Source organism: Eubalaena glacialis, chromosome 6 (assembly GCF_028564815.1).
Source record: "Eubalaena glacialis isolate mEubGla1 chromosome 6, mEubGla1.1.hap2.+ XY, whole genome shotgun sequence".
NCBI lineage: Eukaryota > Metazoa > Chordata > Mammalia > Artiodactyla > Balaenidae > Eubalaena > Eubalaena glacialis.
In genome coordinates this window covers 86,527,515-86,540,378 of record NC_083721.1, presented here as the reverse complement: position 1 = coordinate 86,540,378, position 12,864 = coordinate 86,527,515, and the positions used below count along the sequence as shown (strand labels likewise).

Here is a 12,864-nt window from a genome sequence, read left to right as displayed (position 1 = left end):
AGCCCACGTGCCTAGAACCCATGCTCCACAACAAGAGAAGCCACTGCAATGAGAAGCCCACGCACCACAACGAAGAGTAGCCCCTGCTCTCCACAACTAGAGAAAGCCTGTGTGCATCAACAAAGACCCAATGCAGCCAAAAATAAATAAATAAATAAATTAAATGAAAAATGCAATAGCTTTTAAAAAAAAAATTGTTTGCTAGTCATTTAGATTGTTTCCAATTTCCCCTTAAAACTCAGTGTTGTCCAGATGTAGAGAACAAACGTATGGACACCAAGGGGGGAAAGTGTATGTGTGTATACACCAAGGGGTGTATGTGTGTGTGATGAATTGGGAGATTGGGATTGACATATATACACTAATATGTATAAAATGGATAACTAATAAGAACCTGCTGTATAAAAAAATAAAATAAAATTCAAAAATTCAAAAAAAGAAAAAACTATGTGTTGTCAACTAAGTAAAGCATTAGAACAAAAAGGAATTATTTTTGCTTTCTTACATGTATTATTTCTTGAGAAGCTTGCACTCATTTTTTTTTTAATATGAATTTATTTATTTATTTATTTTTGGCTGAGTTGGGTCTTCGTTGCTGCGCGCGGGCTTTCTCTCGTTGCAGTGAGAGGGAGGTACTCTTGGTTGTGGTGTGCGGGCTTCTCATTACGGTGGCTTCTCTTGCTGTGGAGCACCGGCTCTAGGCGTGCTGGCTCAGTAGTTGTGGCACTCAGGCTCAGTAGTTGTGGCTCACAGGCTCTAGAGCACAGGCTCAGTAGATGTGGCGCACGGGCTTAGTTGCTCTGTGGCATGTGGGGTCTTCCCGGACCAGGGCTCGAACCGTGTTCCCTGCATTGGCAGGTGGATTCTTTTTTTTTTTTTTTTCAATAATTTATTCATTTACTTATTCATCAGATATTCATTGACTACTTTGTTTTTTTTGGCTGTGTTGTGTCTTCGTTGTTGCGTGTTGGCTTTCTCTAGTTGCCGTGAGTGGGGGCTATTCTTCGTTGCGGTGTGTGGGCTTCTCATTGCAGTGGCTTCTCTTGTTGCGGAGCATGGGCTCTAGGTGCATGAGCTTCAGTAGTTGTGGCACGCGAGCTCTAGGGTACAGGCTCAGTAGTTGTGGCGCATGTGCTTAGTCGCTCCGTGGCGTGTGGGATCTTCCCGGGCCAGCGCTCGAACCCTTGTCCCCTGCATTGGCAGGCGGATTCTTAACCACTGCGCCACCAGGGAAGTCCCTTGCACTCATTTTAATGCAGAATTCTTTGAAGTTCTACAAGAAATTATTGCATGAAGTAGGTAAAGGATACATACTAAAGACATTTTCTATATGAAAGAATGCTTTAAAACATACATCAAATGAGAATATTTATGTCAGTTTTTATTATAATAGTAAAATATTGGAATCAATCCTATATCTAACAATGGGGAATTGGCTTCAATATTTTATGATCCTCTATATATAATGAAGGGCAAGACAGTCGTTAGAAATGATGATGAAATTATAATTTATTGTGATAAAAATGTCTATGATATACTTTCAAGTGAAAAAAAAAAGGTTACCAAGTCATATGTATACTATGGTTCCTTTTTCATACATATACATGCACATGGTTTAGTGGTGAGTCAGTCTACCTGGTTGAGAACATGGTTTTTGGGGTCAGACTGATCTGGGTTTGAATCCAGGCTGTGTCACATACCATCTATGTGACTTTGGACAAGTCTCTCACCTCTCTGAACTTTGGTTTCCTCATTGCTAAAATGCGAAGCTAATATTTTTATCTTGTGTTAAATAACATATGTAAAGCACTTAGTACATATGTAGTATTTAATAAATGGTAGTTGCTTTTCTAAGACTCATACGTATCAGGCACAGAAAGAAATCAGAAATGATATTGCAAGATGATATTCCAAGATGTTGAAAGTGATCATCTCTCAGTTTTAATTTAGTTTAATTAATTGGATGGAACATTGACTTCTTGAATATGAAAAAGTGCATTAAAATTATGTATATATGAAACAAAAAAAGTGAATAAGCCCTATATGTAATCTAGAAATATACCAAGATAATAAATTATAGAGCAGTATAGGTAATGTGATCCCATTTGTGTGTGAAAAAAAAATTTTTTTTTTAAGAAACACAAAGTTACTTTTGGTAAGTGATTATGGATGACCTAGCAAGGAGGGGCTGAGAAATCTTTTAATTTTATTTTATGACTTTTGATTCTATTTGAAGTTTTCACATGATTTTATTTTAAAATTTTTATTGGGACTTCCCTGGTGGCACAGTGGTTTGGAGTCTGCCTGCCAATGCAGGGGACACTGGTTCGATCTCTGGTCCAGGAAGATCCCACATGCCACGGAGCAACTAAACCTGTGAGCCACAACTGCTGAGCCCTCGTGCTGCAACTGCTGAAGCCCGCACGCCTAGAGCCCATGCTCTGCAGCAGGAGAGGCCACTGCAATGAGAAGCCTGCGCACCGCAGGGAAGAGTGGCCCCCGCTCGCTGCAACTGGAGAAAGCCCGTGCGCAGGAAAGAAACCCAATGCAGCCAAAAACAATAAATAAACAAAAACATTTAAAAAAAGAGAAAAAAATTTTATTAATTGTTAAAATAATAAGTGCTCTGAGATCTTTCAGCAGAAAGAAAGATAAAAAGAGAGAGGAAGAAAAAAAAACTGCTTTTCATTCAAGTCTACCTTCGCCTAGTCTGAAGAAACACGGTTTTCAAAGCCGTAAAAAGGACCTTGAAATTACTTCAAAATTTAGCAACTTTCCAATTCAGATGAAAAGTGTGACAATTCTGCCACTGTATCGTAATATTTGTGAAACGTTTGACTTTTTCTACTAAAATACTACTAATATTTATTGAGCATTTATTAAGATAAAAAAGAGAAAGGTGAGAAAAGGTAACTTTCTTAAGAAAGAGAGCTCATCTTTCACCACTTTCTCGTATTAAAAAACATTACAGAAAAATGGGTATGGCACTTCTCACATATCTTTTTTTGGCTTCTTCCCATAATTTTCTGCCTTTTCCCTTTAATATGAAATTCCACAGACCAAACTCAATAAACTTAAAAAAATAAACCTAGGGAGTTCCCTAGTGGCCTAGTGGTTAGGATTGCGGGCTTTCACTGCCATGGCCCCGGTTCAGTCCCTGGTCAGGGAACTGAGATCCTGCAAGCCACGCGGCTCTGGGAAAAAACATAAAAACAAAAAAACCACCTATTCTTTCTTAATGCAGGAGTAATAGGTGTTCATTATAGAAAAGAAAAATAAAACACTTATAAGGCCACACCAGAGACAATCGTTGTTAACATATTGGTGTGAAATCACATCGGTATTTTTACATGTATGCTATATTCTTTTATACATCACTAATGGCTGTATGGTATTACCTTTCATGAATTTACAAGGATTTATATAATTAATCCCCTATTGCTGGACATTTAGATTGCCTCTAGCTTTTTGTCTTTGTTTTTTTTTAATAAACTTATTTTATTTATTTATTTATTTTTGGCTGCATTGGGTCTTCGTTGCTGCGTGCGGGCTTTCTGTAGTTGTGGCGAGCGGGGGCTACTCTTCACTGGGGTGTGCGGGCTTCTCATTGTGGTGGCTTCTCTTGTTGCAGAGCATGGGCTCTAGGCGCGCAGGCTCAGTGGTTGTGGTACACGGGCTCAGTAGTTGTGGCTCGCAGGCTCTAGAGCACAGGCTCAGTAGTTGTGGCGCGTGGGCTTTGTTGCTCTGAGGCATGTGGGGTCTTCTTGGATCAGGGCTCGAACCTGTGTCCCCTGCATTGGCAGGTGGCTTCTTAACCACTGCGCCACCAGGGAAGCCCTGGCTTTTTGTCTTTGTGATAAACATTCTTATAGTTGGGTATTTGTGTACAACTATGACTATTTCCTTGGAATAAATTCCTAATAATGTAACTGCTGAGTCAAAGTTCAACAAAAATTTAGGATTTTAATGCATCTCAATAAATAATTGTTAAAAAGAATCAGTGAATGGTTGTGAGCTTACGGCAAAAAGGAGACATCTGTGGAGGAGGTATCTGCAGTCAGGCTCAGAAGTTGAGTTGGTGGATGGATAACTAGAGAAGTTCTTAAGCCATTTTTGGGTCAGGAGAGTGAAAAGGGTGGAAGAATCTCCTCATTCTTATGAATACAGTGTACTAACTATTCAAGAAAGGAGGCTTAACCTTCTTATTACAGCCAGTTCCTGGTGCTGCTCTACAGTGTATCTCATAAAAGAATATTTAAAACACAGAGAAAGAGCAAGTCTTTATCCAGCCTCTCTCCTGCAATTGTGACTGTTCAGAATCTACTCATCTTTCAAGGAGTAATTTAAGTCTTACCTTCTTCAGGAAGCATCCCTGACTCTCAAGGATTTCTTCCTTTATTAATGCATAGCATTTCTTGTCTTCATTCTCATATTCAAGAATCATTTTTGAAACTACTTTGTGCCAACACTCTGCTTGTTTATCACTCTAATCTTCACAAATATCATATGAGGTGGTTATTATCATTCTCAGTTTATAGATGGGGTCCTGAAGCTGGGAGATTAAGTAACTTGCCACTGTGATACAAAGAGGCTAATTCAGAATGAAACCAAAGTCCTTCACTCTCTTGAACTTTTGAAATCTATTTTTCCTAAGAGGTAGGAAAGGGCAGAAAGGGAAGCATATACAAAAGTAGAGGGAGAATGAAAGTGAAAAGAAAGAGCAGTGGGTTAGGGCATTGCTGGGAAAACTTCAGTGTGTCTGGCAGAGAGGATCCTGGATGAAGTGGCAGGAGATGCAGTTGGGAAGGAAAGTTGGGGCTGGGATCTTGTTGAATGCAGAAGCACATAGCACAGTGAAATTCAATAAGGGCAGTTGAATCTTACAATATGTTGACAATTCAAACTGTCTTTGTTAAAAGATTTGTCTTCCTAGCTAGACTGTGAGCACTATGAGGTCAGTGGTTGTTTTCCGTATCTGTAGGGTCCAGCACAGTGCCTGGCATATGGTAATGCTACATAAATCTTTGCTGAATAAATTAATTAATTTATGAAAATGTTCTCTTGGGAACCAGCAGACACAAAACCAAACCCAAAACAAAGCAAAACGCTGTTTTTAGAATCAGAAGACCTCGTTTCAAGTATCTTCTCTCTAATTTACAGGTTGTATGACTTTGGGTAAGTTACACAACCTCTTTGAATAGTTTATTCATCTGCAGATAATACTCACCTCAAAGTGTTATTGTGAGGATTAAATGAGATCATACTTTTGAATTACTTAGCACAGTACTTGACAAATTGTAGACATTCAGTAAATGTCAGTTTCCTGCTTCCACCTTCCCACTATCCAGAATTGAATCATGCACTAGTAGAGCTTATATTCAGATTTAAGGAATAGCCTCTACTTCTAATATTCAGTGCTATTGTCAGACCGTGGGTGTCAATTTAATATTTTAAAAAGATGACTACTGTTTAAAGCATGTATTTTTTTAAAAAAAAATATTTATTTTGGCTGTGCTGGGTCTTAGTTGCGGCACACAGGATCTTTGTTGCGGCGTGCAGGCTTCTCAGTTGAGGCGTGCAAACTCTTAGTCGTGGCATGCTTGTGGGATCTAGTTCCCGGACCAGGGATGGAACCTGGACCCCCTGCATTGGGAGGGCGGAGTCTTACCCAGTGGACCACCAGGGAAGTCCCTAAAGCATGCATTATTAAGTACCACATACAGGTTCTCAATAAACAGATGTTGAATGAATGAATGAATGAATGAATTGAATCCTCAGAGTTTTGTCAGAGTATCTACAACATTCTCAGGATGTTAGATATATAAATACATCAGTCACTAGTTGATCATGTTGTCTTTAGCTGATTTGAGAGACCGCACTCGAAACCATTAAATTCCTTTTGTTTTGATTCTGTCTACACCAAATGAACTTCTGATGACCAGTTTCCAAGCTATCTTGATATCTTGAATAAGAGGACTTTGGAATCAATGAACAGGAGTAACATCTATTTAAAAATGGCATGTTGTCATCTGGCTTAAATCTCTGTTTCTTTCTTTCCTAATTTAAAACAGTTTTATTGAGGTAAAATTCACATACCATACAATTCACTCATTTAAAATGTATGTTTCAGGGAGTTCCCTGGTGGTCTAGTGGTTAGGACTCAGCGCTTTCACTGCGGTGGCCTGGGTTTAATCCGTGGTCGGGGAACTGAAATCCTGCAAGCCACGCAGCGCGTGGGCAAAAAATAAATAAATAAAATAAAATTGTTCAAAATATTAAAAAATAAAGTGTACATTTCAATGGTTTGTAATATATTCACAGAGTTGTACAACTATCACCAGAATCTAATTTTACATCTTTTTCTCATCCCCAAAAGAAACCCTGCGCCTATTAGCATAATTGCCCAACCACCACTCACTTCCCCAGACCCAGGCAAACACTAATTACTTTCTGTCTATAGATTTGTCTATTCTGGACATTTTATGGTTATAAAAATCATAATGTATATATATATATTTTTTTAATGACTGGTTTCTTTCTTTGAGCATCCATGTGTGAAAACGCATTCATGGATGTGTTTTCATCCATGTTGTAGCATGTATCAGTTCTGATTGCTTTTTATAGATGAAAATACTCCATTGTATGGATATGCCACATTATATTTACCCATTCGTCAATTGATAAACATTTTGGGTTGTTTCCACTTTTGCCTATTGTAAAGAACACTGCCATCGCCACCCGACCCTGTTTAAAACTGTTCAATGGCTCTCTTGGAGGAAGACGCGGTCTCCGCTGCAGCGGAGCCTCGGGCCACCCGCTCCTGCTCCAGACTCACCACTGTTCGCTCTCGCCGAGGAACAAGTCGGTCCGCAGCTATGGCTTTTAAAGATACCGGAAAGCCCGAGGTGGCGATTCACCGGATTAGAATCACCCTCCCCAGCCGCAGCTTGAAGTCTTTGCAGAGGGTATGTGCTGACCTGATCAGAGGCGCGAAGGAAAAGAATCTCAAGCGAAAGGACCGGTTCGGATGCCTACCAAGACTCAGAATAACTACAAGGAAAACTTGTGGTGAAGGTTCTAAGACTTGGGATTGTTTCCAGATGAGGCTCCACAAGTGACTCATTGACCTGCACAGTCCTTCTGAGATTGTCAGGCAGATCACTTCCATCGGTATTGAGCCAGGAGTCGAGGTTGAAGTCACCATTGAGATGCTTAAATCAACATTTTTAATAAATTGATAATCAGTTGTTAAAAAAAACTATTCAATGCCTTCGCTTTTTTCTATTTATTTATTTATTTATTTTGGCTGCTTTGGGTCTTCGTTGCTGCGCGGGCTACTCTTCGTTGGGGTGAGCAGGCTTTTCGTGGTGGCTTCTCGTTGCGGAGCACGGGCTCTAGGCGCACGGGCTCAGTAGTTGTGGGTCGCAGGCTCTAGAGCACAGGCTCAGTAGTTGTGGCGCACGGGCTTAGCTGCTCTGTGGCACGTGGGATCTTCTGTGACCGGGGATCGAACCCGTGTCCCCTGCATCGGCAGCCGGATTCTTAATCACTGTGCCACCAGGGAAGTCCCCCATTATTTTTAAGATAACGTTCAAAACACTATATATGGTTTTCGGTGCTCAGCAAGTTTTGGCCCCAGTGATTGCTCCAGCCTGGTTTTGAACTCTTCCTATTGTTCTCTGTGCTCCATCCATACCATCATTCTCTCACTTCTTCAAAATTGCCACCTCCAGGTTTTTGTGTCCTTCCCTCCTCCTAGAGACCACCACCTCTTTATCCATCCACTTCTTCCCTCCCCTGCTTAATTAATTCAAATATTTTCTCAGAGAAGAATTTTCTGAAATTGATTTCCTTATCCCCTTTCCCACCCTACCCCTCAGCTGGGGTAGGTTCTCTGTTTTATTTTCTCAGCTTCTTATTCTTTTTTCTCAAAACATTTATCTCAATTTATAATTATGCATATATTTTTATGATCGTTTAATTGATGTTTATTTCCTCCGGTAAATAGGTTTTGAAATTGGTTTTGCCCCTATTGCATGTCTAACAATAAACATGGTACCTTGCCATTAGTAGATAATAAATATATCCTGGCTGACAATATGAATAAAGAAAGAACACCAGATTTCTGGCTTGGATAACTGATTGATCATGAGGTCATTAATTAAGTTAAGGAATGCAAGATGAGAAATATTCCTGAATAGGGCCAGGAAAAGAGGAGAAGTTAAGTGCTAAGAAAGTTGCAGTTGAGGAAGTCCCAGTGAGGAAGGCCAGCAGGCAGTTGGACTATGAATTTAGAGCTGTGGAAAGAGATCTGGAATGGAGACAGATTCGGAAGTTATCAGCAAATAGCTTTTTGGTTAAGATCTTGGGAGCGGCTGAGCTTGCCCAGGAAGAACATGTAGCATAAAAAGGAAAGAGGGCAGGAGACTAAACTCTAGAGACACACGTATTGAGAAACAGGCAAAAGAAGACTTAGAATAAAGTTTGCAATGAAATATCAAAGTCATGGGAGAAGAACCCTGCCAAATGCTTCAGAGGAAAGCTCTGAGTTTGATCATTTGGGTAAGGTGATGATCATCAGATCTTTCCATTTTAAGGGATTTTTTTTTTTAATTAAAAAAAATTTTTTTAACCTCTTTATTGGAGTATAATTGCTTTACATTGTTGTGTTAGTTGCTGCTGTATAACAAAGTGAATCAGCTATACGTATACATATATCCCCATATAAAAATATGGAATGGTTCACGAATTTGCATGTCATCCTCGCTCAGGGGCCATGCTAATCTTCTCTGTATCGTTACAATTTTAGTATATGTGCTGCCGAAGCGAGCACTTAGGGGATTTTTGAGCATCCTGTTTCTCAACTTTTCACCTAATGGTTTTAGCATCCGTTTATGATCCTTGACTGAATCAATTATCTCAGTCTGGATTGCTGAATGGTGATTTTTTAAAAATTCCATCATCCCCCTGCCCCTGCCCTGCCCCCTGCTTTCTTCTTCTAAATTCCTGTGTTGCTCTCAGGGAAAGTTTCCCTGGGCACCTCCCTCTTCTACTAGCCCATTGCTGGGATACTTCACCCATGGGCTGTGAACAGCAAAAGGCTCTTTCATGAGAAGGTTGTAAGGGAATGGAGAATGTGCTGGGAGGGAGATTTGTTAAACCTTTGGAAAGTATATCCAAAGGGATGAAGACTATTCCTTTTGGTAAATATGACCTCTTCTAGCCTTACACCTCACCTACAAAAAAAAAAATGCAGAGATGTGATTTGTGCAAGATCACACACTACATCCCTTTAGAGGCACTCTCTAAATACAATCCAACTTCTTCAGACAGCTTTCCAAGGCCTTTCAAGTCTAGGTAAGGTGCCTTTCATATGCACTTCTAGAGCACCTTGCCCTTCCCTCTCGCATCAGTCAGCGCACAGGATTGTAATGGCCACTTTACTCCCTTGAGGCCTCACCAGACCTCAGGTCAGTCTGGTTCCACAGTGTATTACTAACATTTAATCCAGGGCCTCACTCATAACAGGGACTCAAAAAAAATGTGCTGAGTGAGTGAAGGATTGAAGGGACGACTGTATCTCGGGAAATAGCATTCTGTGGCTGGCGAGTGAGGGAGCTTGTGAGAAGTGGGCTGGAGAGGCTTCCCAAGGGGATTGGATTTTACCGGGAAGGCACAGGAGAGCCCTGGGGGCCTTTGAGCAGTAAATCAGGCTTCTACTGGATTTGTGATCCAGAAAGATCTCATTTAATCCTTTTAACAACTTGATGAGATAGTTATTCCTATCTCTATTTTACTGATAAGGAAATGGGCCTCAGAGAAATTAAGCAACTTGTTCAAGGACACCCTGCTAGGAAGTAAGTGGAATCAAGAAATGTGAAGTCCATCCTTTTTCTACCTCACCAGCCTGCCTCTCACCCTTTGTAGGAGTGAGAATAGATTCAGTAGCAGACTAGGACATAGACTAAATTGGTCAGGACTTTGCTAGGCTAAATAATACCCTGGCTCCCCAGTACTCACTTCTATCAATGAGTCAGAGATGAAACCAGACACATACATTTGCTTTACATGATGCACTTGCTTGGGGGTTGGCTGCTCATTTAAATTTTTTTCAATATTTGCATCTTGCTGCACCCTCTCTGTCTGAGATCGCAAGGTGTAAATAAGGTTTACCTTGGCACGAGGGCAGAGGCAGAGGTCTGTGTGGAGCCATTGCTGGTTCAATAAATGGTTCTCAATAAATGTTGAAAATATATATTACTCAATATAAATCAGTTGGATGTTAGTTCCATAAGAAAGGGAGATATTGTAGACAAAATTTGTTTTAAAAAATATAATTAGTACTTAAAAACTTGGTGTAAATATGTATGTCTTCACATGAAAAATATGTGTGTGCATCTGTATTTTTTTTTTTTTTTAAAGAAAAAAGCATTGTTCAGACTTCCCTGGCAGTCCTGTGGTTAAGACTCCAAGTTCCCACTGCAGGGGGCACGGGTTCGATCCCTGGTTGGGGAACTAAGATCCTGCATACCTGTGGTGTGGCCAAAAAAAAAAAAAAAGAAAAGAAAAAGAAAAAATCATTGCATAGAGGAGTATGTTTTGAATAATCCCATATTGGAATTATTATAAATATCCATAAAAGTAAGTCTGGAAAGATAAATGCTAAAATATAAAAATGATATTATTTCTAGATGTAATAATATAGTCAAGATAACTTACAATTTTCCCAGCTTTTGTCTTCTGCTAAGTTTTTGTTTTAAAATGAACATTCACTAATTTTTCAATTAGGAAAAAATGGTATAAAAATAGATCGCACATCAGCCAAAGCAAATCCTCTATTTATCTGGCTCCTGCTAGGTGCTGTGCATTGTGCTGGCAAAGAGAAGGGGGCCTACACCCAGCTCTGTAGGAAAGAGATGGACACAACAGGAAAAACTTAAAAAATAGTTCATATTCTAATTTATTTCTTGCCTGTGAGGTTCTAGCTATTGTGCTAGATAGAGCTTTATATAGTTCATTTTGTATATTTATACACCCTTGCAAAATAGGTCTATTTATGCCTATTTTATGGATAAAGAAAAAGGACACAAACAAGTCATGTGTGGAACGCATGCCTGTCATACTCCAAAAAGAGGCATTCAAGGCTGAGAGAAGGAGAAAAGACTTCGTCCTGACAGTGGTTGCAGACTGGTGACTTGTGTGGCCAGCACAAGTTTAATGACAAGACATGATTAACCAGCACTAAGTTTTCGTGTTTTTTTTTTTTCAATTAAAATCTGAATGTCTTTACTTATGGTTATATAGTGGTTATAAGAGTATACTCTATAACTAGACTCTTCAGATTTAAATCCTAGGTTTGTGCCTCAATTTTTTTTTGGCTGTGTTGGGTCTTCGTTTCTGTGTGAGGGTTTTCTCTAGTTGCGGCGAGCGGGGGCCACTCTTCATCGCGGTGCGCGGGCCTCTCACTATCGCGGCCTCTCTTGTTGCGGAGCACAGGCTCTAGATGCGCAGGCTCAGTAGTTGTGGCTCACGGGCCTAGTTGCTCCGCGGCATGTGGGATCTTCCCAGACCAGGGCTCGAACCCACGTGCCCTGCATTGGCAGGCAGATTCTCAACCACTGCGCCACCAGGGAAGCCCCTATTTTCAGATAAATGATTTGCAAATAATTTCTCCAATTCTGTGGGTTCTTTCCCCTCTCTTGATAGTCTCCTTTGAGGGAAAAATATTTAAAATCTTTTTTTTTTGGCCATGTGACATGTGGGATCTTAGTTCCCCAACCAGGGATCAAACTCACGCCCCATGCGTTGGAAGCGCAGAGTCTTAACCACTGGACCACCAGGGAAGTCCCTTAAAATCTTGATTCCTGTATTTTTTTAATATGTCACTGAAGATGTTTTTGAGTGTTGTGCCATTAAACCCCATTTTCCCATAAGCCTTGTGGTTTTCATTGCACAATTTTTCATAGCATGGTGGTTTTTAGGGACACCTATGTCTATTTAGAGAAGAACTGGGAAAAGACCCAGTGGAGAGAAAGCTTGGCTCGTCTGGATAACTGGAAATGGTTCGGCATTGCTGGGGCTTCTTGCAGAAGCTCAGATTAGAGCTAAGGGTCTGTGAGCTGTAGCTGTGTGTCTTGCTGGAAGCACTTGCCACACACATTAACTCACCCTCATGGTGACACATGGAGGTAGGTCCCATTTTAAAGTATTTTATATATCAGGAACCAAGGGGCAAAGGTTTGAGGGAACATTTTCAAGGTCACACAGGGGTAACCCATAGAGATAGTCTCTGAACCCAAGCTGCCGCAGAGTGCGTGTTCTTAACTAGACCCCAGGACAGAAGTTTTGTTTCACTTTTCTTTCTTTTTCTAAAGATTGTGCTGGGAAAAAAACCAAACAGTCCCCCCTCCCCAAACTTAAAAGAACAAAAACTGTTCTTTTACCGTCTCTTTTACCTGTCTCTTGTCAGATCTTTTGTACTTATCTTCCAATTCCGACTAAAGGAAATAATTGATAACTGCCGTATCCTGGAGAAGAGGCTGCTTAGCTTAGTGGGCTTCTAACACTTGGTACCTGTATACCCATTCTTCAGCCTCAGTTTCCTTTTCTATCACTTAGCTGTTTCCTAATCCTTGACAGCTCCTCTTGGATGTCTAATATACATCTCCAACCAAAGCAGAACCCTTGATTCCTAGTCTCTCCCACAGGCCACCCAACAGAACCCATTCCCCAAACTTCCTCACCAATTCAATTCAATTCAATACAATTCAGTCAACACCACCAATTTCTACCTTGACACTCAAGCCAAAACCTCAGGGTCATCCTTGATTGCCACATTTTCCATTACGTCTCTCTAGTTCCACA

At 40.4% G+C, this 12,864-nt stretch overlaps 1 non-coding gene and 1 pseudogene across 1 annotated transcript; one reads left to right on the top strand and one right to left on the bottom strand.

The window, feature by feature from the left end:
• Positions 1–6,875: 6,875 nt before the first annotated feature.
• LOC133093003 (small ribosomal subunit protein uS10-like) lies at positions 6,876–7,238 on the top strand (annotated as a pseudogene).
• A 1,488-nt stretch (positions 7,239–8,726) lies between these two features.
• LOC133094203 (U6 spliceosomal RNA) lies at positions 8,727–8,833 on the bottom strand. Its single transcript, XR_009701416.1, has one exon. It is a non-coding gene; the product is annotated as a U6 spliceosomal RNA (small nuclear RNA).
• Between the last annotated feature and the right edge of the window lie 4,031 nt (positions 8,834–12,864).